The sequence below is a fragment of the Embiotoca jacksoni genome, unplaced genomic scaffold, assembly GCF_022577435.1.
Source record: "Embiotoca jacksoni isolate LCO1_2020_lvr unplaced genomic scaffold, fEmbJac1.0.p SCAF_25, whole genome shotgun sequence".
In the NCBI taxonomy this organism is placed as follows: domain Eukaryota; kingdom Metazoa; phylum Chordata; class Actinopteri; family Embiotocidae; genus Embiotoca; species Embiotoca jacksoni.
Genome location: NW_027185376.1, coordinates 1,433,642 through 1,448,073, shown reverse-complemented (window position 1 = coordinate 1,448,073; position 14,432 = coordinate 1,433,642). Strand labels below are relative to the sequence as shown.

The window sequence follows — 14,432 nt, the reverse complement described above, 5'->3', positions numbered from 1 at the left end:
GTTTTTCCCCACATAAAAGCTTATTTGAGCTGTAAAGCTCAGTGACTGCTGGATCTTATTTTAGCCCTCTTGTGTGCCTCATGGTCTGGAGCGCTTGGCTTTCCAGCATTACTGCATGCAGTATTGATGCTGAGTGGTGCTGGCATCCAGCACTGGGTTGCTTCTGTTTCCCACCGCAAATCCAAACGTCACTCCCTTACACTCGGCAAGTTGAGTCACCGTCGCCTGACGCATACTGGCTTTCACTTCCATTCTTATTTAATTATGCCAATTAAAAGACAGCATTTCCCCAAGCCTGACAAGGGTTACAGCCAGCTATTTAAACACATTTACTACAAATTGAAAGAATGGCAAATCTAGTTCAATGAATTTAAAGGCTTACCACTGACTTAGCAAACATTTATTTAATGCTTGTTCAAATTTGCCTCATGTTGCTTCTTTTTCATATTTCCTTATTCAGCTCTTGAAATTGAAAAAAAAAAAAAAAAAAAAAAAAAAAAATGAAGTTGCACCACAGTATTTTTACCAGTCAATGGACAGTCCGCAGTAACAGTGCGACCCTGTTAATTGTGCTCGGCCAGGATGCACTTGGTAAAAAGATTTTTAATCTTAACGAGACTTTTCCTGGTTTAATGAAGGTTAAAAAAAAGGAAGCAATGGAGGATTCAGTTGATTGTTCTACTGTGTGGTGGGAAGTTATTGATCTATAAAAGGATACCAGTAAGATGAGGACGGGGAATTCAGAAATCTCTCTGCAGAGGAAGGAAGAGATAATGAAGACCATCTATCGGGCAACGTGTTGTTGGTACTAAAATCTGGGTTTCAAGCTAGGACAGCTGCTGTACATGATGCAAGGTGCAGGATGTCTCTTTTGCTCTTTCACCATGTCTACCGTCTCTCTCGCACCTTGCTGATATTTCTCTTGGTCTGTCACACCTTTACAGAAATGGTGTCAGGTAAAAAAGTGTCTAATCAAAGGTGTCTGTCTCTGCATGTCTGTGCATGTATTTTGTTGGATAGCACATAACTGAATAAGCATAGATTATGGGCACCTGATTTTGTGAGATCAGGATGGACACATCCTGTAAAAGTTCAGAAAAGAGATATTAATCTGCTTTGTGGTCGCTGATGATCCAAAATCATGTTACTGCTTCCAGTTGAAGTTAATCCCCTGATTGTCTTTCTTAGTTGTATGTGTTGGCTTCCTGTGACCCCTTGACCTCAGTTTGCTGCCGCCTTTATTGTATCTTGAAATCAGCTGCAAATGAGGCTCGAACAAACGAGGCGGGGACATTAAGTTCGAGTGATATATTACGAGACGGTGTGGAGAACTGTTCACTGTGGTTGGTACTGAATGTAGGGAATTGCCTCAGATTACTGTCATAGTTGTGCGACTGCACAATTCATCACCTCCTTAGATCTTCACCGCTGAGTCGTCAGTCACTGTAATTAATTAGGTACCTCTCCTTTTCTCCTCCTTGGGGAAGGCTGTGATTGAAGAGGAAAGGAGGAGAGGTAGAACAGGAAAAGGTCTCAGTGTTTTTCCTGTCTCACTCTCCACATTTTTAACACTTGTTTGTCTGCAATGATAACATGTAGAATTCACCATAATTGCCATTTTTAGCTCAAGCAGTGTGAAAAATTGAGAGGTTGCAGGTTGTCTTCAACCGATTAATTGACACTCACAAATCTTAATCACCCCTTTAAAACTTGAAATCAGACTTCTGAGGGTTTGGATGGGATCGGGGAGGGTGATAGTAAGGTTTTCAAAATTAGGCAAATTTTTATGTATATTTATGTGTACTGTTTGCATGATGATAATAATAGTAATAATAAGAAGAAGAACTTTATTTCTATAGCACTTTTCAAAAACAGGTGACAAAGCGCTTTACATACATTTAAAACACAATATGCAACAGTATAAAATATAATGATAAAATACAACAAAAATAAAACGGACAATAAAACAGCCAGTGAATCAATAAAAATGCAGTCAACAAAAGGCAAGTCTAAAATAGTGCGTTTTTAAGAGTGACTTAAAAGAAGACTGTGTGTTAGCGTGCCTGATCTCTGGCAGGTCGTTCCATAACTGAGGGGCCCGAACAGAAAACGTCCGGTCACCTTTAGTTTTTTTAGTTAAAGTCATAAATGTAGGAGTAACTTGCATCCTTTCCGCCCATTCAACGTGACGTAGATGTAGTGTAACATTTACACTTCAGGGAGATGTGGTGTAATATCATTGTACACGGGTTTTACTTTAAGTGCAGATGCACAATACCCACAGGAAACAAGTAGCTCTTGTGGACAGTCATAAAAAGTATGAATTTTACAGTATAATCTTATATTTATTAAGGACATCTGAAATGTTCTCTCTGTATGTTCTCTTATATAGTAGAAACAACGTGTAACTGACGTCACAGTGATGTTCTGCCAAGTGAACATTCACAGCTATTACTGATTAGTTTATTTCTGTCGGTCCCCACTGGAGAAACATACATGTAGACGTACACGCACGCACGCGCATGCACACGCACACACACGCACACACACACACACACGTTCATAAATTTCACCGGAAAATTGTCTGGGAGCCCAAAGTGAGAAGTGAAGACGTTGTTGTTGTTGTTAATATTCCATGACGTTTCTGAAGCCTGGTTCAAGCACTAGTTCCAGAAAAAACAGCCCACACTTATGGTTTCTGCTTCCACTTTTCCCTGGTGCAAACCGCCAAAATATCACACACACTTACACACATATATAGACACACACACACACACATACACACACACACACACACACACACACACACACACACACACACACACACACACACAAATGCAACACACGGGCAGGGGAGACCTATCAGCTTCCGTTCATGCTCCTCTCCAGTTTGCCCACTGTGCTGCTCCAGCCCATTATTATTGATGATCTTTTTAATCCTGAGGAAGGAGACCGAAGTAAGAGGGCTGTCCTTTGATCTCTTCTCTTTGAACGTCAAGTGGCTGTGGCTGCTATTGCCTGCCTTTCTGCCCACTCAAACTGGCACATGCAGACACACATACAGACACACACACACACACACACGCACTAACCCTCACAGTCGCTCACACAGTCAAGCTACTATTGCCTCTGACAGACATGTTGGCCTTGACATCAGCTCCTTTGGATTGGTTTAACAAAATCTGGAGCAGATCCTCTCTCTAAAGCTTGGGAAAATCCATAGCAATCGGTTAATGTGAGGATTTTACTGCCTCTAAGCCCTGGCTCCTCCAACCCCACGTCGTCTCCAGTTAACATATTCATCACCTCCTTACTCTGCTTTGTCTTCTTTCATTGGCCTCTGCAAGATCTCCTGGCTTTTCACAGCAGCAGTTAGGGGTGCAAGTAAATCAACCTGTTGTTTCACCAAGAAGAAGAAGAATTGACCTTCACTTAGAAACAGTATACACACAGATCTCAAGTCTGGTAAATTTGCCATAGTTTTTCTTTCTCTCACACTTGTTTTCCCTGGCTCGCTGACCTGCTGTCAATTATCCAGCCTTATTTCCCCAGCATCTATTTTTCAGAGGTGCTGAGGAATTGGCTGAAAAGTGACTTTCCTCCTCGAGCTCTTTATAATAAGTTACAGGACCATGTTTAATTCAATGGCTGTGAATTTTCTTCAGCCATGAACAGAAGGATTGTGCTGAATAGAGAATTCCTTAAGTAAGTGAGGCACACTTTTGATTCATATTGCTGATGGTCTTGTCAAACACTCACACTGCAATACAACCTCTTTAGTTTTCTGGGGCAGCTTAGGCCACATGTTTTGCTTGTGCTGTAGTGCAGTTTTGGACCATCAAAACAAAATAATGTCACATTGCTGTTGTTTAGATTTCCCATTTTCTTAAAGATAGAGCTTCAGTAGAAATGTGATACAAAAGAACAACAGTTGAACATGTAAATTAGCATGTAAGCGATCAGAGGATCAAAGGAAAGTCATTGTTTTGGTAGATCTGTTCCAAATGGGATATTATCCTGTTTATTAAGACCACTACTTGCCAAATAAAGACTTGTTAGGAGTAAGTGAAGGCTCAAAAAGACCCAAAAGCCCATAGTTAACTTCTTGTAATGAATTTAGACATCTAACATATTCTTTTCGGGAATCGCTCTTCAGTCAGTCTTTGTAGTCAGAACAGGGTTAGAAATAACTCATGAAAAAGACATTAATCCGTGGAGAATAGACCTAAACACCTGTGTAATTATTGAGAGATCCTACTTCTTAAAGGAAAAGTCTAACATATGAGGAAATATGTTCACTGGCTTTCATCTCTTTGCAAGAAGTATATTTCCAAAAATGACAAACTAAGTATTTGCAATTAAACTTTCAATGAACAGGACTGCTAATAAGAAAATCTAATCTGAGGAAATGAAAGAAAAGTTTACAAATGTAACACCTATGCTCCACTCAGGCTCCCACGATCCCTGTTAGTAGTGAGTTTATGATATTAGAAGAAACATTTTTGCTTTTAATTCTTCCTGCCGAATTACCAAATCAATACAATACATCGTGTTAAAAAACAAGAGTATGATCATTTCAGTTTGCAACAGTAACCGTACGGGAGAGATGTTACTGAAAATATTGTCATGCTTTACTGTCCTGAAATCACATGGTGCTCCTGTGTGTTCATAACGCTATCTAACAATAGAGCACTAACTGAGATAAAGCCTGTGCAACACTGCCCCCAGGGGCTCAGTGTGACACAGCACTGCACCTCTGCCCTTTCTTCCTGCGTAGCTGTGTGAGTGGGTGGATGAAAAACTAGCAGACAGCTTGACCCAATTAACAACAATCACTGCCATCACTGGCACTTTTCCAGGAGTTGTGTTCTGAGAGAGCCTGGGAGAATAAATATCTTTGGATTTCCCAGCGTGCTAAATATAAAAGTGGCGGGGATACAAACCGCCAAAGTCTGGCCAAATCAAGATCAAGCCCGACCAGTTCTCCCCTCACACCTCCACCAGCCCACGCAAATATCCAAAAGCAAGGCTGAAATTTGTTTGTCATATGTCAGGGTGACTCATGTGTTATAAAAGCCAAGGAAAATGCTGCTCCGGGGCGCTCTGTGTGTGCTTCTTATAGGTTTCGTGAAGGTCCCCTCTCAAGGTGGGTTGAAGCCAGGTGAAAGGTTCTTGTGGTAGCATTAGGTTTGACAGAGGGATCAGCCCTGAGAGCAGTGACCACTGAGGACTGTTTCTTTGCTCCACGCTGCTGCAGTCAGTTGCTGTGGATTTGGCCATCTGCTTGCCTATTATGTCCGTTAACAAAGTGTGATGAGTTCAGAGCAGGGTCGGGACTAAAGGTAAAGCCTAAAATCCCAGACCTGTTTGAAAGAAGTTCATTCGAGTTATTACTGAATAGTTACCATGTATTCTGACAGGTGGTGGGTTCTGCAAGTTCCTTTCAATATAAAAAAGGATTAGATACAGACAGGAGTTATGAAAAGTGTTTCATGTAATCTGAGTCCTCAGTGACCTTTAACCCCATGAATCCCACTGCAATAAACGAGTAAAAAATATTATTAGATACACATATTGCATGACATAAAAGGGGTATCCCTGCACTAGACTGCTGCTGAACATGCTGTGTAAAATTAACTGCACCACTCTTTACTAAACCACAGGGTGGCAGTCATTAGACTATCTAAGTGAATCATATCCTCTGTTTGGCTGAATATTTCTCTACCTGTGAGTTTTGGTAAAATGAACAGTCACTCAAACTGTATATGCAAGTATATCAGCATATCATTGGGCTTTTTAATTTGGTGACATTTTTGATTTGTGATTTTCAACATTTGACTATATCAGGCAAAGAAATGCAACTGCAACATAGAATTTATAAAAACAAATCTGATATCAGGTGGAAGAGGAAGTATTCTGATTCTTCGCTGAAGTAAAAGTACAAGAAATGTAAAAATACCCATTTTTAAATAAAAGTCCTGCATGCAAATTAAAAGGATATAAGTATTAGCAACAAATAAGTATTACAGTCAGAGGAGTGTTTTGGTCCCACTGACTGATATTTTATGACGTATGAGATCATTAGATTATTAATAGTGAAGCATCAGTGTGTAAGCAGTATGTTACTAGCTGCTGCAGGTGGAAGTTTGAACCACTGTATATCCAGTTTTATATCCAGAGAATGCAGATAAATATTTTAGGTCATCAGATGATTATTGGGAGAGGAAAGAAGAAAAAACAAAAAAGTTCTTAATTTACAAATCAGTTTTCAGTTTTTGGACTTTGCATTTTATCTTTAATTTTAGTGAGCTATAAGAACATTTAGTGAAATCAAAGCATGTAAAGAGTTTAGAGGGAAAAATCACAGTTAACAACAGTAAGATCGAGAAGTCAAAAAGGTTTGAAAGTGGTTTAATCTTTAACAATGTGTTGTATTTTAAAAGCTTGTTATATTTTCCACTGTGTCAAATCCTCATCTGAAAAGGAACTAAAGCTGTCAATTAAATGTTTTGGTGTAAAGCCTATTTCCCTCTAACATGTAGTGGAGTGGAAGTCTGGCATCAAGTGTAAATACTCAAGTAAAGTACAAGTAGTCTACCAGAAAAGTGTACTTAAGTACAGTACTTGAGTAAATGTCAGGTACTTTCCACCACTGTTTAGTCTACAGTGTAATCACTCAGCTGGTAGTACGGAAAATGTTGTTAAACATAACTTTTAGACATAAAATTAATTGAAATGCAAATACATTTTAAAACAAAAAGTAGTGGCCTCAACAACAAAACAAAACAAAACAAAACAAAAAACTTTAACTATAGTATAATCTACCATTTACGCTGCATAGGAGCAACTTTAATACGAAGCCCCTTATTGTCTCTATTCAATAAACTGTATCACTATACAAAGTGGCACAGACATTTAAGAAGTCAGACGGGGGAGTTATAGAGGCGTTAAGGTATAGTTTTCACGATGACTGCAAACGGGACTGTCCCATCCTGACTGAGTTATTAAGCGTGTCTGGGGCGGGTAGGGAGGGGGTCAAGGCGCGTCCACATCCTGACATAGGATCCAATATCGTCAGAGTGAAAGAGGAAAAGAGGCAGAGAAGGGCTCCTCATCTCAGCTGTGTGTCGCGGATTCTCGGTTTTCATGACGTTCCTTCAGTGTCTGTACGGCGCGCTGCTCGGCATGTGTGACTACTGGATGCGCCTCTGTGAGTAAAAAGAAGCTGTTGTGTTTGGCTGTTGTTTGTGAGTGAGCCGTGGTGACCGGCGGCGAGCTTGCGTCAAGTGAGGCAGAGGCAGGAAGTTTGGCGACCTTCAAAATAAAAGCACGTTTTTACTCGGGGGAGGCCGGTAAGCTCTGAAACTGGAGCACTCTCTCTTTATGTCGAATAAAGGTATTAAAAGCTCACAATGGTTCCTACAGCGCGAGTTACATTCGCAAAGTCTCGTCGCCAAGAACATTAGGAAATACCCTTGGAGTCTACAGTGCGTCAGGGACGTTTACTGTGAAGGTACGGAGCGGAAGTTTTGTTTTTCTTCTGACTCTTGACACCGATGCTATCAGCGCCCATCCCATGCTTTCTGCTTATTCATGCTGCACATGAAAATAGTCTATTCTCTTGTTGGCATTAAATACGCTGATAACATGACCTCATTAAAATGAAATTTTAAAAAAAAACATTATAGCCTTTTAACTGAGGCCATGTGGATTACAATTTTTTTTTTTACATTTTTATCTAATAAAAACCCCAAACTGGAATTTGTATATAGTTTTTCGTGTCATATATGGCCTGTGACAAGCTCTTGATATGCACTTTCTGCAATATCAGGACCTCAGTAACAACTTTTTGCTCCAAAGTGGACATTATGTGAGCATCCCACTCTGTGACATTAGCTGCATGTTATTTGCTTTTGGCCTCCACTCATGGAGGCTGGGAAATAGTGGTCGTCTTCCAGCTTCTGGTTTATTTTGGTATATCTTTGAAGGAGGGGTGTGACAGGTGTGGCCTGCATTGCACAGAGGAACGCCTGGCAAAGCATCACAACACGCGCCTCTGCTGGGTCTAGTTATTTAAGTCCCACCCAGGGCCCTTCTAGAGTTCATGAGGGTTCATCTCAGACTTCATTGCTTGTTAAAGTGGGCATCCAAAGGGCTGACGTGAAAGACACTGAGGCCCACAGGCCTCATGGGAAAGACCACTGGTGGCACTTACTAGTCCTGGCCTGCTCGGGTAGATGAAGGGCCGCTAACACGACAGACGAGCGGTCTGTGGGCCCATGTTTCCATCCAGCCATCTGTGGTTGTGTGAGTCATGGTCACACTCACCGGCTACGCTGCCTGCCTGCTCACCTACCATCTCTCTGCTTTCTATTTTTAGATGTGGCTCAGAGACCCCTCTGAGCACTACATGCCCTGGACACACACATGTATAGTAAACACATGGCCCCGGTGATCCAACTAGGCCATAGTCATGTGGGATTATTGTTACTATAATGTAGGTTAAATGACAGAGGCCACCTTGAATGTGAGCTAATGTAGACTCAGCTGTTGACGCATTCATATAGTGTGGCCTTATTCGCAGTGGCACTTAATTATCAAGTCATAAGTAAAAACACTGATGGGTAAAGATTGAGCGAGTTTATATCATTGTTTGTTAATTCTACCTCCACCAAGGAGGCTTTTTCTGTTGTGTTATTTATTTATTTTTTTGTCCTTTTTGTCTGTTTGTCAGCCATATTGTCAAAAAACATCGGCCAAGGCAGAACCCACAAATTTTGGAGCAGATTTGTGGATCCACAAATCACTTTTTGCTTTCATTAACATTGTAAGGTAGTCCACATTCACATGTATCAGTATTCATCTGGGATACAAATGTACTTGCTCAAACTTGATAGATTCAGGCCTGGGTTTCTCAGCTGGGAGGTGAAGAGGCAGACAGGCTGGGTTAAAACTTTTGGGACTTTTCTGACGTGGCCGCCCACCAGTATTTGTCCTGGTATGCCCTTTGGCCCGTACACAACTGTGCACAACTCGGGGACTGTGGTTTCATGGGAGAGAACTGGAGCTGGTGCAACTGTAATATCACTCTGATTGTAAATATATCCACAGTGGTTGCAGTTGCAGTTTTGCATATCATAGAAGAGTGGACTAATGCAGGAGTTCCCCTCCTGATAATGGCTTGTATTTGGTAGTGAATCTGTAACTATGCACAGTTTAAATCAACAACGTCTTTACAATGTGGTAAAACTGCTATTTTGTCAACTTCTCTGCTTTACTGTTTTTGTATTTTATGGTTTTACTTCATATTTTGTTTTCATGCTCATACTCTACGGTTATTTGTTTCCACTGGAATCCCATCATTTTCCTTTGCTGAGCCTATTTCACCCTGCGGGATCATTACTTTCCCTCAGTTTCTTTCTCAAATTGTTCCAACTCATCAGCAGTAGCTCAAAATCCATCTGTAAAAACCTTTTCTTGAGGGAATAGTTACATAACCATATTTTTTGAAATGCCAGCTGTTGGCATGTAATGGCATTTAAACGGATTGTGCAGTAAGTGGTTTTCAGTGATGACTGTCCCCACTAGGTGAGGTCATTTCAAAGAGCACAGCCATTGTTTGACAGTTAGAGAATAGTGATTCAGTACAAAAAGGAAGATGTATTTATCCTCCTTCCAGCTCCTCTAAAGCTCGCTAAGTAAGACATTACGTACAAAAAACAAAGTGTAAAAACAACAAGTTGTGGCACCCGGATGTTATATGCTGAAATATTTCTTCGGGGTATAGTATTTTCTGAGGTCTCTGCTGGTTGCCTAGCAACGGCACAGTGGTGACAGGGCTCCTGGAAGTAATTTTATTCCTTTGAGCCCAAAATAAGGTATTTTAATCTATTATTATTAGCAATGAATGCATTAATCTGAAGTATCTTAAATGTACATGTTGAATACGTTATTATAACTATATCACATATTACTTTATACAGTATATGACAATGTGAGTGCAGAAAGAAAATACTGCAAGACTGTTTGTTGCTATTTCCATCAAAATATAGTGACTCACCCATTTGTGATACAGTATAACACTGTTCAGGGTCACAGAGAGATGAATTTTAAACTGAACAAACAACACAGCCTCTTGAACATTTTCTCGCCTCCAAGCAGCTAATTGAATTGTTCTGTTGCTGAGACTCTTTCAATGTATACTCTGTTGAATACAGTACAGGCTATGAATATAACACTACTCAGATGGATGCTTTAAGCTGTATGTTAGTGCAGTGGATAGTCGCCCCAGGTTTGTTGTACCACTGTGTGACTAACAGGGTCAGTCATATCTTTCAATCCTTTTTCTCTATCTGTAACTTGTCTGTTTTTTCTCAGCTCACTTCAGTGAGTTTTTACTGGAGCGCCACAGTTACTGCCAGTGCACATTCCCAAGCCCCCCCCCCCCCTCCTCCCTCTCTCTCTCTCAGTCATGTGCTTTACTGTCAATTATCCAGTCATATTTTCCCAGCAACAGTCACTTTTAAAAGGTGCGAAGGCCTCAGCTGCCCCTCTCGGTCTTTCGCTGTTTTTTTTTTTTTTTTATGCAGCAACCATCATGTTAAAGCCGTAGCCGCGGGCAACGCAGACACTTATGCTCCAGTGATTTAGTGAAGCTGTGAGGAGTCCATATTTAACTTTGGTTTGAGATGCGATGACAGGCAACTCATAAACACAGTCTCTGTGGATTAGAGTACTGCAAACAAAACAGTGTAAAAATGATGAGGAAGAGGAAGAGCAGGAGGACCTTCTGTCTGCTCGTTTTCTGAATATTAACTAAAGGAAAACTAAAAATAGAAATGTAATCAGTCCGACTCAAAATATACTGAGTCCCACTTCTTCGGCATTTTGTTCTGTTTGTCTAGTTAAAATCTAAACAAACCAAACTGTCTTTGGATGTGAAATCCCTGAATTTGCCGGCATATTTAGTTGTTCTCTACTGAGTTCTTCTTAACTCACTTTCAACTTTCCTCTTTCATCAGCCTCCTAATCCTCTGTGCTGCGGCCAAAGTTAATTCCAGAGTTCTAGTAATCCATGTGAAAAGCCAAACAGAGACTCAAGAACAAAGATAAAGAGGTCAGGTGAAGGAATATGGTCATTAATTAAAATGGCTAAGCATTAAGCTATGAAGCTCCATGGAGCACCACAGAGGACTCTGTGCTTATACTTACCAACTTCTCAGCAACACATTGTTTCTTGTGTCTGAATGTGCATTGTCTGTTTTTACCTTGAACATTTTGAAGCAAAAAAAAATATTATTTAATTATTAACCTTCTGATTTTCTTCCGCCATTCTATTTCAACATTTACAGTTGTGATACATTAGTTAAACATAAATTAAAAATACCTTTTTCTTCTTGAACTTATTTTACGCACACATGAAAATAATTTAATTTAGTGAGATTTTACGTAACTATTGAATTGCTTGTGGACATGACTAAATATGACCACATTCGTAAACCAAATAGAAATGTAGATTGTCCAAGAATTAGACTGACCAGCTGATCTTATGAAGACTTTTACTTCATATTTGCAATCTAAATATGAAGAGAACAAGTAAAGCGTACATTAGAACATTTCTAGCAGGTTTTTAAGATGTAACATTATTAATCCACATCTCATAGTAAAAACGGATGCTGTTGTGTTGCTATTGAATACTATAGTTGTGTTCTATTGAATAATTTCCTTTTTTAGTCCAAGTTTGTCACCACTAGAGGGAGCTGCATTCCTATTTATAGAATAAACCCTGATTATCTTCTGGTGTTTCACCACAGCAGTAGGTTCCTTGTTTATGAGGCAACTCATAAGTTCTATCCCGTGATGTAGGTCAGATATTATTTTAAACCCAGTCTCTGTCTTATCACTGCCAGTGTGTTTGTGTGTGTAACAGACACAGATAGAGGAAATGAGTGATCAGTGTGTGAGCTACTGTACCCCTGAGTCATGACTGACATTCAGGCTTTACCTGGTGTATATGTGCCTCTGAGACATGCAGATCAAACCATGCTCGGTGAGGAGGTTGTGCAGGAATGCACCTTTGAGCTCCGTCAATCCCGTCTGCCATGTCTGTTCCTCGGTTACACAAACACTCATACACACACGCATGCAGAAACACACTTGTAGTAGTATCTATTTCCTGCTCCGACGTTAATTACAGGGACAGATAAAGCCCCGTCTTAGCAGCGTATGCCTCTGCATGTGAACTACACCTGTGTGTCAGTGGATCAAAGCTGCCATCCTCTAAGGTGGAATTATTATTCAAAGAGGGATGTAAATTAAACACCACTCCGGTGTCAACTGTCTCTCCGATTCCCTCTCCTTCTCTCACACACACACACACACACACACACACACACCTGCATAATGCTGTCATTCCACAGGCTTTGATGGTGCGAGTAGGTGTGTTTCACAGGAAACAAGGGCTGGGTTAAGGCATGTGGTGACACACTCGCTCATGCATAGCATACTGTACGTGTGGAATAAAAAAAAAGGAGCAAGACATTCGTGGCTGGCAGCTGTACGTCGGAGGGGCTTTTGAGCATGAGGGCGTGCATGTGACGATGTCAAAGTGTTTGTGTGTGGCTTCTCCGTTTGCAGCTGCGGGATCAAGCCCGAACTGGGAGCTCGATGTGGGTAAACTGTGATTTGGCTATCTCTCTTCCTGGAGGAGATAAATCCTAGCCATGCTGGTGTGTCAGCCACTCAGTAATTACTTCATCCTGTCACGACTGTCTGAGAATGCAAGCCAGTGGGAACTTGCGCTGTCGCTCTTTTCATTGACACAAGGGGAAAACACTCAGCATCACTTTTATGCAGCTCAGCGTCAGTTTAAGAGCGTTAGTCACCAGATAAACAGATCCAGAGGAATTCAATTTAGTTCAAAAGTTTGACATCTGTGCATCATCTCAAGCTTTTACAGTTGCGGTTTGACTTGTCAATGATGAGCTCCTATTCTCCTGAATGCACATCTAATCTGTCTGATGTTGAAATTAAAATTCAAGTCAATCATTTTCTTGTAATCCTGCTGTAAAAAAAAAAAAAAAGGACAAAATTGTGACTTGCAATATGAAATCCCTCACTAGATGTCATCGTAGCCTCGCCTGCTTTGAAGCGTGTTGCCAGTTAAATTGGTGAAACCTGGTCCAACTTGTAGCCTGTTTGGCCCAAATAATGCATAATATGATGCTTTGATGCAATGTGATCTAAAGTTACCAATGCAAATGAGCTACACTCGTAGGCACTTGCTGAATACTTGTGCAGAAGTCGCTGCGACGTGGTATCAATCATGTGTAATTATTGTGTTGCCATGACCTGAATCACCAGTGATATCCTGCCTGTACACGCTCTCAAGCAGAATATAAGTCAATAGGATAAATATGCAGGACTTAAGGCTTTTTCTTCTCTTTTTTTGTGGCTGCTAGGTGTTTATGTTTACTTACGACTTAATTGGTCCCAGCTTGTTAGGCCCTGGAATGCTTTGATTACAGCCTTTTAGGGAGGAAGAGTGGTGTTTGGATATCTTTTGACACAGGAAACACAAGCAGGAGAATGTCATTCATTCTTCTCCTTCTGTTCTCAGTTTGAGGGGTGGGGGGAGGAGGGTGAGAGAGGGGCTCAGGGAGGAGCTGACAGAGGCTACAGCAAACACAAAGAATGGCTGCGGCAGTGCACCCCTGCTGTCTCCCTTCTGCAGAAAGAAACACAGGCGGCAGTTTCCTGTTAAAATACATCAATCTGTAGGTGTTTTTTTTAGGATTACATCCCCAAATATCAAAAAGTAAACGTTTGGCCATTTGCTCTGTCGGATCAGGTGGACAGGGGCTACTCTGTCAGGTAGGGCTTGTCCCACTCCTCCCAGTTTTGCTCTTCTTGTCCATGTTTTGGCATCAGACAGAGCAAAGGAAAAGCAAAGCCCTGAAAGGATTTCCTCAGTGTTGACTGTGGATGATCCTCATGGCTCCCGCATGCTAAAGATGGGCAGGGCAATGCCTGTGAATGTAAAGCCCCGGGGGTTGAAAAACATAACAGAGAGTGGGATATACAGTTAAATCTCCTCCAAAGGAGATGGAGTTGTTTTTTTTGAAGGTGACAAAACATATATATATTTTGCTCTGTTGTCTTGACAGAATATTGAAAGTTTTGAGACTCTACTTGACAGCTAGATTTTGTGGTTGAGAGTTCATGTTGCTCTGACTCCTCTAGAGAGAAGAGAGACTATGTTGGAGTAACTCTGAGGAATGGTGCATGGCTGTAAGTGGGTGGTTTGGGCTGTGCAGTGTGGGAGGCCAGGCCCCAGTGCAAATTAAAGACTTCTCTGTGAAAGTCCCAGACTCAGCTACAGCAATATATGTGTGTGTGTGTGTGTGTGTGTGTGTGTGTGTGTGTGTGTGTGT

At 41.0% G+C, this 14,432-nt stretch overlaps 1 protein-coding gene across 5 annotated transcripts in view; it reads left to right on the top strand.

Moving 5' to 3' along the window:
* Window positions 1-14,432, top strand: part of dlgap1b (discs, large (Drosophila) homolog-associated protein 1b) — an 89,908-nt gene that overhangs the window by 56,926 nt on the left and 18,550 nt on the right. The window lies entirely within an intron of this gene.